General features: G+C 32.8%; 2 pseudogenes; both read right to left on the bottom strand.

The window, feature by feature from the left end:
• Positions 1-233: 233 nt before the first annotated feature.
• On the bottom strand, positions 234-5,613 carry LOC149542177 (GDP-mannose transporter GONST1 pseudogene; annotated as a pseudogene).
• Positions 5,614-5,691: 78 nt separating this feature from the next.
• Positions 5,692-6,699, bottom strand: LOC149542176 (GDP-mannose transporter GONST1 pseudogene; annotated as a pseudogene).
• Positions 6,700-8,433: the final 1,734 nt, after the last annotated feature.

The raw sequence follows: 8,433 nt of genomic DNA, 5'->3' as shown, positions 1-8,433 counted from the left end.
GATTACTATCTTCCTCTACATTTGAGAGGGGTAGCTCCCTTGTAAGATTATTTTTTAATTTTTCAAATAAAGATGCTTAGAACTTAGAATAAAGAAAGAAAACTATTGGTGGTGAATGCACCACACGAATTCAATATTTCCATAAAATTGATGTAGGCTGCTAATGAAAACTAGCAAGAACTACGCTTGAGAGCTATCATAACCACAATGTTAATTCAATGATTCATGAATATTTACACCATACCATGAAAATATTCAAACTGATGAAACAACACTTCAACAATTTAGATTCATTAGAAAAGAGAATATAAAATGTACTTTCTTTTATTTCTTAGCACCAAGAACATAGGAAATGATTGATTATAAGAACAATAATTGTACACACTTTCCAAAAATTTCCTTGTTATCAAAACATAAGTGTTCCCTATCTCCAAGTCTAAAAAGTCCCTTCTTATAATGAGATTCAACAATTTGTAGCCATTCTATCTTAATTGGCTTTTTGGGTTCGAAAACACACAAAAAGTTAGAGTTTGGAATTTGGCACACATTTGAAAATTGACTCTAACTCTAACTCAAATCAATAAAAACTCTAGATCCTAACTCCAGTTACAATAAGTGATATAAGTCACTTTTACAAAATGTATAACATTAACCCCACATAGATTGAGAAAATGATAAAGGAATTTACTAATGATAAGTTATGCATTGCATCTTCTCTCAATACAAGCAAAAATCCACCAACAACCTACCCATTTAGGAAGGTTTTCATTGGTTGCATCATTATCATCATCATACCCTTCAGTTAACTTGTCATAAAAATTCATTTGGTCCAATTTAAAAGCTTTCTTACAAGATGATGAACATTTGAAATGTAATTACCCATTGCTAACCAAAAAGATCAATGTTGGCTATGTAGAAAATGCCTCACAAGTTTCCAAGTAGTCAAGAATAATCATTTTGCTGATGTCAACAGTAATGACTTAAAACAATGACAACTTGTTTGATGAATTTTTTTGCAATTGGTGCTTAATAAAGGTATTGCAACTTATTGAAAATAAGTCAAGTCCCAAGGGCAATGATAGGGAATTGTTGAGAAGAACCATGAAAAATTCATTCAAGTTTTTAGATTTTGTGGCTTGTTTTGTTACATCCATGAACCTCCATAATGTAAGCAAGTATGAAGCTATGAGCAAACAATTCAAAATTTGCCACATATAGCCCACTGCATTAAAGGAAAGATCTTTAATGCCTCCACAAATGGTAGATATAATCATCAAGAAGAGGGCCATCCAAACATTGTTGTTATGCTTTTTCTTGAAAAGATAAACCTCTCCCACAACTTTTATAATATTTGTAACATTCTTCAAAATTGTCACCGTGGCAACATTTATGTACTTCAAACTAAAAATTCTTGTAACAAGCATCACAATGAATATAATATTGACAAGAAGGCAGACTTTAACAAGTTTCCAAGTGAGTGGTTCAGTTGTTATGATGCAAAAGGAGCTCAGTGTAATAATAATTGCCACACCAACAAGATTCTGATAAAACATTAGGGAAATTCCAGCATCAAAACTATAACTAGATATAATAGCTTTATTAACCAAAATCGTGCCACATGATAAAAGGCAATATGCTATACCAGATAGAAGGGCTTGATTTTACGATTTAATAAACCCATGCTCCTGCACAATTTTCTCAACATCTTTCTCCACACTACCATCTTCTAAATCAATGTTATCATTTATCAAAGGCCTTGCTATTGACAATAATTTCTACTTCTTCTCCCACCACCTACCAAGTTATAGATACTCGGTGCCTAACTCAATGATGCATTAGGAAAATTTTTCATTACTTCATTTCATTCTCCATTTATATCTATTTTATTGAAGTCCTCCAATGTAGTTTTATCAACTATTTGACTTTCCATTGTATTTAGTGAGACATGTAAAGTTGTGACCTAGCGAGCTTGAGTTTGTCTTCCTACCATTTCCTTAACACTTTCACCACAGTCTCTATAGGAATACATTCTCTGAAAACCTCCCACACCTTAGGACATGTACATATGCATTGACAAGGGTGATATTTGATAAGGGTCTTCTTATTATACCTTTCAGAGTCTATCCCAAAGCTATTAGTCATGTAGGTACTGAAGATTATTTTGACATAGCTCATAGTGAACCTTCATAGTAGTCATGAGATAAGATGCCTTTAAAGTATTCTTCTTTTTGTCTAGGATTATGATATGGTCTTTCACTTTGAAGTGTTCCATCAAAAATTTCAAGTGAGTTATTTATGATGAAACATCTGCACATATTCAATATGCACTTCCATATATATTACCATTCTTCTCCATCTAGTGAAACAAGATCCATTGCAAACATTCAGTTGAATAGTTCACATGTTATTTGCTATGCTTTCAAGCAATTAATTAATATGTATTTCTACAACCATAGGCATGTCTTTTACCATATGCTTCATCAAACGTGGGTTTGATGATCCTTCCATATCCAAATAAAAATGTTCATATGAATAAAAGAGTTTTTTGATTCACAATTTGCATCTACCATCATTAAGCTAAGATATTTAGTCAAACAGTTCATGAACTTCCTCCATCCTCAAGCATATTCTTAGCTTCACAATGTGAAATATAATGTCAACTTCACTCAAAACTAGCTACTTATATCATTATCAGTGACCTTGAGTGTCATTAGTAGTCCTCCCAACTATTGATTGTATCTTCTTGAAGCTTCACAAATCCCAAGAACTCCTTAAGGTTCAATGGTATTCAGTTACTAGACTAAATGTGTTTGGACTCCCATGATTTTGTCAAGGAAAATGTATCCATGCAACTATCAAGCTTCTACATTTGCCGCATAAATATTTCCCTTCATGTTTCAATGTATTCTGATAGCTATAGACTTAAGATTTTTCTTAATCAGCCCATTGTGTCATTGTATCAAACAATTGGCACATATCAAATCCTTCATATATGATAGCTATGAGACAAGTAAGCCTGCTATGAATCACACAAAATTGAGGACCACTATTTCATTTGATATCCTATGTTAGAGTATTTCATGCATTTCTATATTTTACATTCCACTCTTTCAATGAGCCGGGACTAAGAAATAAATGATAGAATTATTATGTCAAACATTTCAGTGATTGTGAGTTGGTTTCATATCTCGTATGTGTGTATCAATCTGATCTGTCAATCCCCTAAGTTTGTAGCTTGCAAGTTTGTGGATTGTGAATTGGCATTTGATCAACCAATCTACATACCTTGCTTATTCTTCACAATATTTGTGTTTTTATTTGATTTTGTTAGATAAAGTTCTTCATGAAACTTTCCCAACTTCTCATGTGCGTTTTGGTAAACAGATTTAGTTTGGTTATGCAATTTCAAAAGACTTTCTGGCAACATTCTAAATTCTTTTCCTTTCCTATCAAACCACTATGAAATTCCATGTGTCAATGGAATTACACATTGATAATGAATGCAAGTCACACCACCTTTAGACTCACCATGACTAACCTGAAAGAGACAAATAATACCTATACAATTCTTAAGAACACCCTTCCCTACAGATAAAACTAGTCTTTCAAATTTTATCTCTGAACTTTATTTCTAGTCGGTGGTTATTTTAAAGTTGGATTTTGGGTTGGAAAGTTTGTGTTAGTATTAGGTTAAAAAATTAGAGTACACAGTGAGAGAGTATTTTAGTACGTGAAGAGAGAAGGATTGATTATGTGGAGAGTGAAACTTTGTGTGTGAGAAGGCAACCCAATCCCAAACTTCTCTCTAGAAGTTAAAGTACAGGGAGAGAGAATATGTTTTGAATACTAAATCAGTAATGAAGAATACTAAAAATCCTTTATCTCTATATGCTAAATCTTTTTCCTAGAAGGATTCTTGATCATGAAAAAGAAAACCATAATCCTTTACATCTTCTTCTTTGATCTTTCATAAAACTTGAAGGATGAACCATTTTAGGATCTAGCCTACTATCACCATAGAAATTCTTCAAGAATTCAACTTGTAGAGGTTCATTAGGAATCTATTTCTTAGGATGTGAAAAGTATTCATCATCATTTTCACTATCATTATCACTTTCAACTTTTCTCTTGTACTAAATCATGATTTTTAATTTCCACCTTGAAATAGAGTCATCAATAATCAATCTTTAAAATAGAGTCACCAACCTTCATTCTAGAGAAGGTACCTTTTATCAACCATTTTACTAATTATTGTTCACTTGGTCTTGGATGTGACCAAGATTTTTCTTGTTTCTTCTTGGAATAGAAACTATTCTTTCAATGACTACAACATTTTGATCAATAGGAGCTCTTTGCAAGATTTTGCCAAATTCTTCTTCTTCTTCTAGAACCCAATTCACTTGATGGTATTATTGAGTAGTCTGTCTACACCTCTAGGATAAAGTGTTCAAATCTAAAATAATATCTTCTTGTGTGTCTTGAAAGCCAAGATTCAGTTGTAGAACTATAAACATGTCCTCATGTGGCAATACCATCTTACTTCATTACAGGCGACTAATTAGTCTTTCTCATTCGATCCCTGGTAGAGTCACCAAAAATTTGTTGGTAAATAGATTTGTCACTATGATAGTTACTTCTAAAATTGACCCTGTTCACCCTGTGAATAGTAACAATTGTGCCAATAGTTGGAGAGATTGAAACCGATCATTACTAGATTACAATCTTCCTTTGTGTTTGAGAGGGGCATCTCCCTCGTAAGATAAATTTTGATTTTTTAAAAAGATGATAACAACTTAGAATAAAGAAAGGAAACTATTGATGATGAATGCACCACACAACTTCAATGTTTCCATAAAATTGATGTAGGTTGCTAATGAAAACCAACAAGAACTACACTTGAGAGATATCATCAACACAATGTTAATTCAATGATTCGTGAATATTTACCCCATAACATGAAAATATTGAAACTAATGAATCAACACTTCAACAATTTAGTCTCAGTAGAAAAGAGAATGCAAAATGTACTTTCTTTTATTTCTTAGCACCAAGAACATAAGAAATGACTAATTACACTAACAACAATTGTACACACTTTCCAAAAATTTCCTTGTTATCAAAACATAAGTGTTCCCTATCTCCAAGTCCAAAAAGTCCCTTCTTACAATGTGATTCAACAATTTTTAGCCATTCTAGCTTAACTAACATTTTGGGTTCATAACAACTCAAAAAGTTAGAGTTTAGAATTTGGCACGCATTTGGAAATTGACTCTAACTCTAACTCATATCAATAAAAACTCTAGATCCTAACTCTAGTTACAATAAGTGACATAAGTCACTTTTACAAAATGTATAATATTAAGCCCAAATAGATTGACCAACAGATAAAGGAATTTACTTATGATAATTTATGCATTGCATCTTCTCTCAATACAAGCAAAAATCTACCAACAACCTACCTATTTAGGAAGGTTCGCATTGGTTGCATCATCATCATTATCATACCCTTCATTTATCTTGTCATAAGAATTCCTTTGGTCTAATTTATAAACTTTCTTACAAGATGATGAGCATTTGAAATGTAATTACCCATTGCTGACCAAAAAGATCCATGTTGGCTATGTAGAAAATGCCTCACAAGTTTACAAGTAGTCAAGAAAAATCATTGTGCCAATATCAACACTAATGAATTTAAGAAATGACAGCTTGTTTGATAAATTTCTCTACAATTGGTGCTTCATAAAGGTACTACCACTCATTGAAAATAAGTATAAGTCCTAAGGGCAATGATAGGGAATTGTTGAGAAGAACCGTGGAAAATTCATTCAAGTTTCTAGATTTTGTGACTTGTTTTGCTACATCCATGAGCCTCTGTAATGTAAGTGAGTATGAAGCTATGAGAAAATAATTCAAAATTTGTCACATATAGCTCACTGCATGAAAGGAAAGATCTATAATGCCTCCACAAATGGTAGATATAATCATCAAGAAGAGGGAAATCCAAGCTTTGTCATTATGCTTTGTCTTGAAAAGATAAACCTCTCCCACATCTGTTATACTATTTGTAACATTCTTCAAAATTGTCACCATGGCAACATTTATGTACTTCAAACTAAAAATTCTTGTAACAAGCATCACAATAAATATGATATTGATAGGAAGCCAAACTTTAACAAGTTTGCAAGTGAGTGGTTTAGTTGTTATGATGCCAAAGAAGTTTAGTGTAATAAAAATTGCCACACCAACAAGATTCTAATAAAATGTTAGGGAAATTCTAGCATCAAAACTAAAACTAGATAGAATAGCTTTGTTAACAAAAATCATGCCACATGATAAAAGGCAATATGTTATCCCAAACAGTAGGGCTTGATTCTGCAATTTAATAAACCCATGCTCCTGTACAGCTTTCTCAACATCTTTCTCCACACTACCATCTTCTAAATCTATGTTATCATTTATCAAAGGCCTTGCTATTGACAATGATCTGCTACTTCTTCTCCCACCACTTACGCTATAGATATTTAGTGCTTGACTCAATGTTGCATTAGGAAAATTGTTCATTACTTCATTTCATTCTCCATTTATATCTATTTTATTGAAGTACCCCTATGAATCCTTATCAACTATTCAACTTTCCATTTCATTTAATGAGACATGTAAAGCCATGACCCAGTAAGCTCGAGTTTGTCTTCCTACCATTTCCTCTATACTTTCATCACAGTCTCTATAGGACTACATTGTTTGAAAACCTCCCATGCCTTAAGACATGCACATATGCATTGATAAGGGTGATATTTGATAGTGTTCTTCTTACTATATGTTTTAGAATATACCCCAAAGCTTTCATTTTTGCTAGTAGTGAAGATTATGTCAGCATAGCTCACAATCAACCTTCATAGTATTCATGAGACAAGATGCCTTTAAAGTATTCTTCTTTTTGTTGAGGATTGTGATATGGTCTTTCACTTTGAAGTATTCCATCGAACATTTTGAGTGATTTATTTATGATGGAACATCTGTGCGTATTCAATATATACTTCCATATAGATTACCATTCTTCTCCATCTAGTGAAACATGATCCATCACAGACATTCTTTCAAATAGTTCACATGTTTTTTGTTATGCTTTTAGGTAGTTAATGTATATGTATTTGTACAACCATAGGCATGTCTTTTACCATATGCTTCATCAAGCATGGGTCTGATGATCCTTCCATATCTGCATAAGAATGTTCATATGGATAAATGAGTTTATAGATTCACAATTTGTATCTATCAACATTAAGCTGAGATATTTAGTCAAACAATTCATGAACTTCCTCCATTCTCAAGTGTATTCTTAGCTTCACAATGTGGAAGATAATATCCACTTCACTCAAAACTAGCTACTTACATCATTATTAGTTACCTTGAGTGTCATTAGTTATCCTCCCAACTATTGATTGTATCTTCTTGAAACTTCACAAATCCAAAGAACTCCTCAAGGTTCAAAGGTATTCATTTACGAGACTAAATGTGTTTGGACTCCCATGATTTTCTCAAGACAAATGTATCCATGCAACTATCAAGCTTTTGCATCTGTTGCATAAATATTGCCCTTCATGTTTCAAGGTATTTTGAGAGCTTTAGACTTAATATGTGTCTTAATTGGCCCATTGTGTCATTGTATCAAACAACTAGCACCACTCAAATCCTTTACATATGACACCTATGAGACAAGTAAGCCCACTATGAATCACAGGAAATTGAGAGACCACTATTTCTTTTGATATCCTACGTCAGAGTATTTCATGTACTTCCACATTTTACATTCCACTCTTTCAATGAGCTAGGACTAAGAAATAAATGACAGAATTAGTATGTCAAACATTTCACTGACTATGAGTTGGTTTCATATATTTTATGTGTGTATCAATCCAATCTATCGATCCCCTAAGTTTGTAGCTTGCAAGTTTGTGGATTGTGAATTGGCATTTGATCGACCAACCTACATACCTTGCTTATTCTTCACAATATTTATGTGTTTATTTGATTTTGTTAGATAAATTTCCTCATGGAACTTTTCCCAACTTCTCATGTGCTTTTTGGTAAACATATTTAGTTTGGTTATGCAATTTTGGAAGACTTTCTAGCAACATTTTGAATGCTTGCACTTTCCTGTCAAACCGCTATGAAATTCCAAGCATTGGTGGAATACACATTTATAATGAGTGGAAGTCATGCCACCTTCAAACTCATCATGACTAACCTATGAGTGACAAATGATACCTGTACAATTTGAAAGGATGCCCTTCCCTACAGATAAAACTAGTCTTTCAAATTATATTTGTGAACTTTATTTCCAGCCGGTGGTTATTTTAAAGTTAGAGTTTGGGTTGGAAAGTTTGTCTTAGGATTAGATCAAAAAGTTAGAGTATGTAGTGAGAGAGTATT

Source organism: Cupressus sempervirens, chromosome 8, assembly GCF_028749045.1.
Source record: "Cupressus sempervirens isolate cs-2001-9-10 chromosome 8, ASM2874904v1, whole genome shotgun sequence".
Taxonomy (NCBI): Eukaryota; Viridiplantae; Streptophyta; class Pinopsida; order Cupressales; family Cupressaceae; genus Cupressus; species Cupressus sempervirens.
The sequence above is the reverse complement of the archived record's forward strand: the minus strand, read 5'-3'. Positions and strand labels throughout refer to the sequence as shown.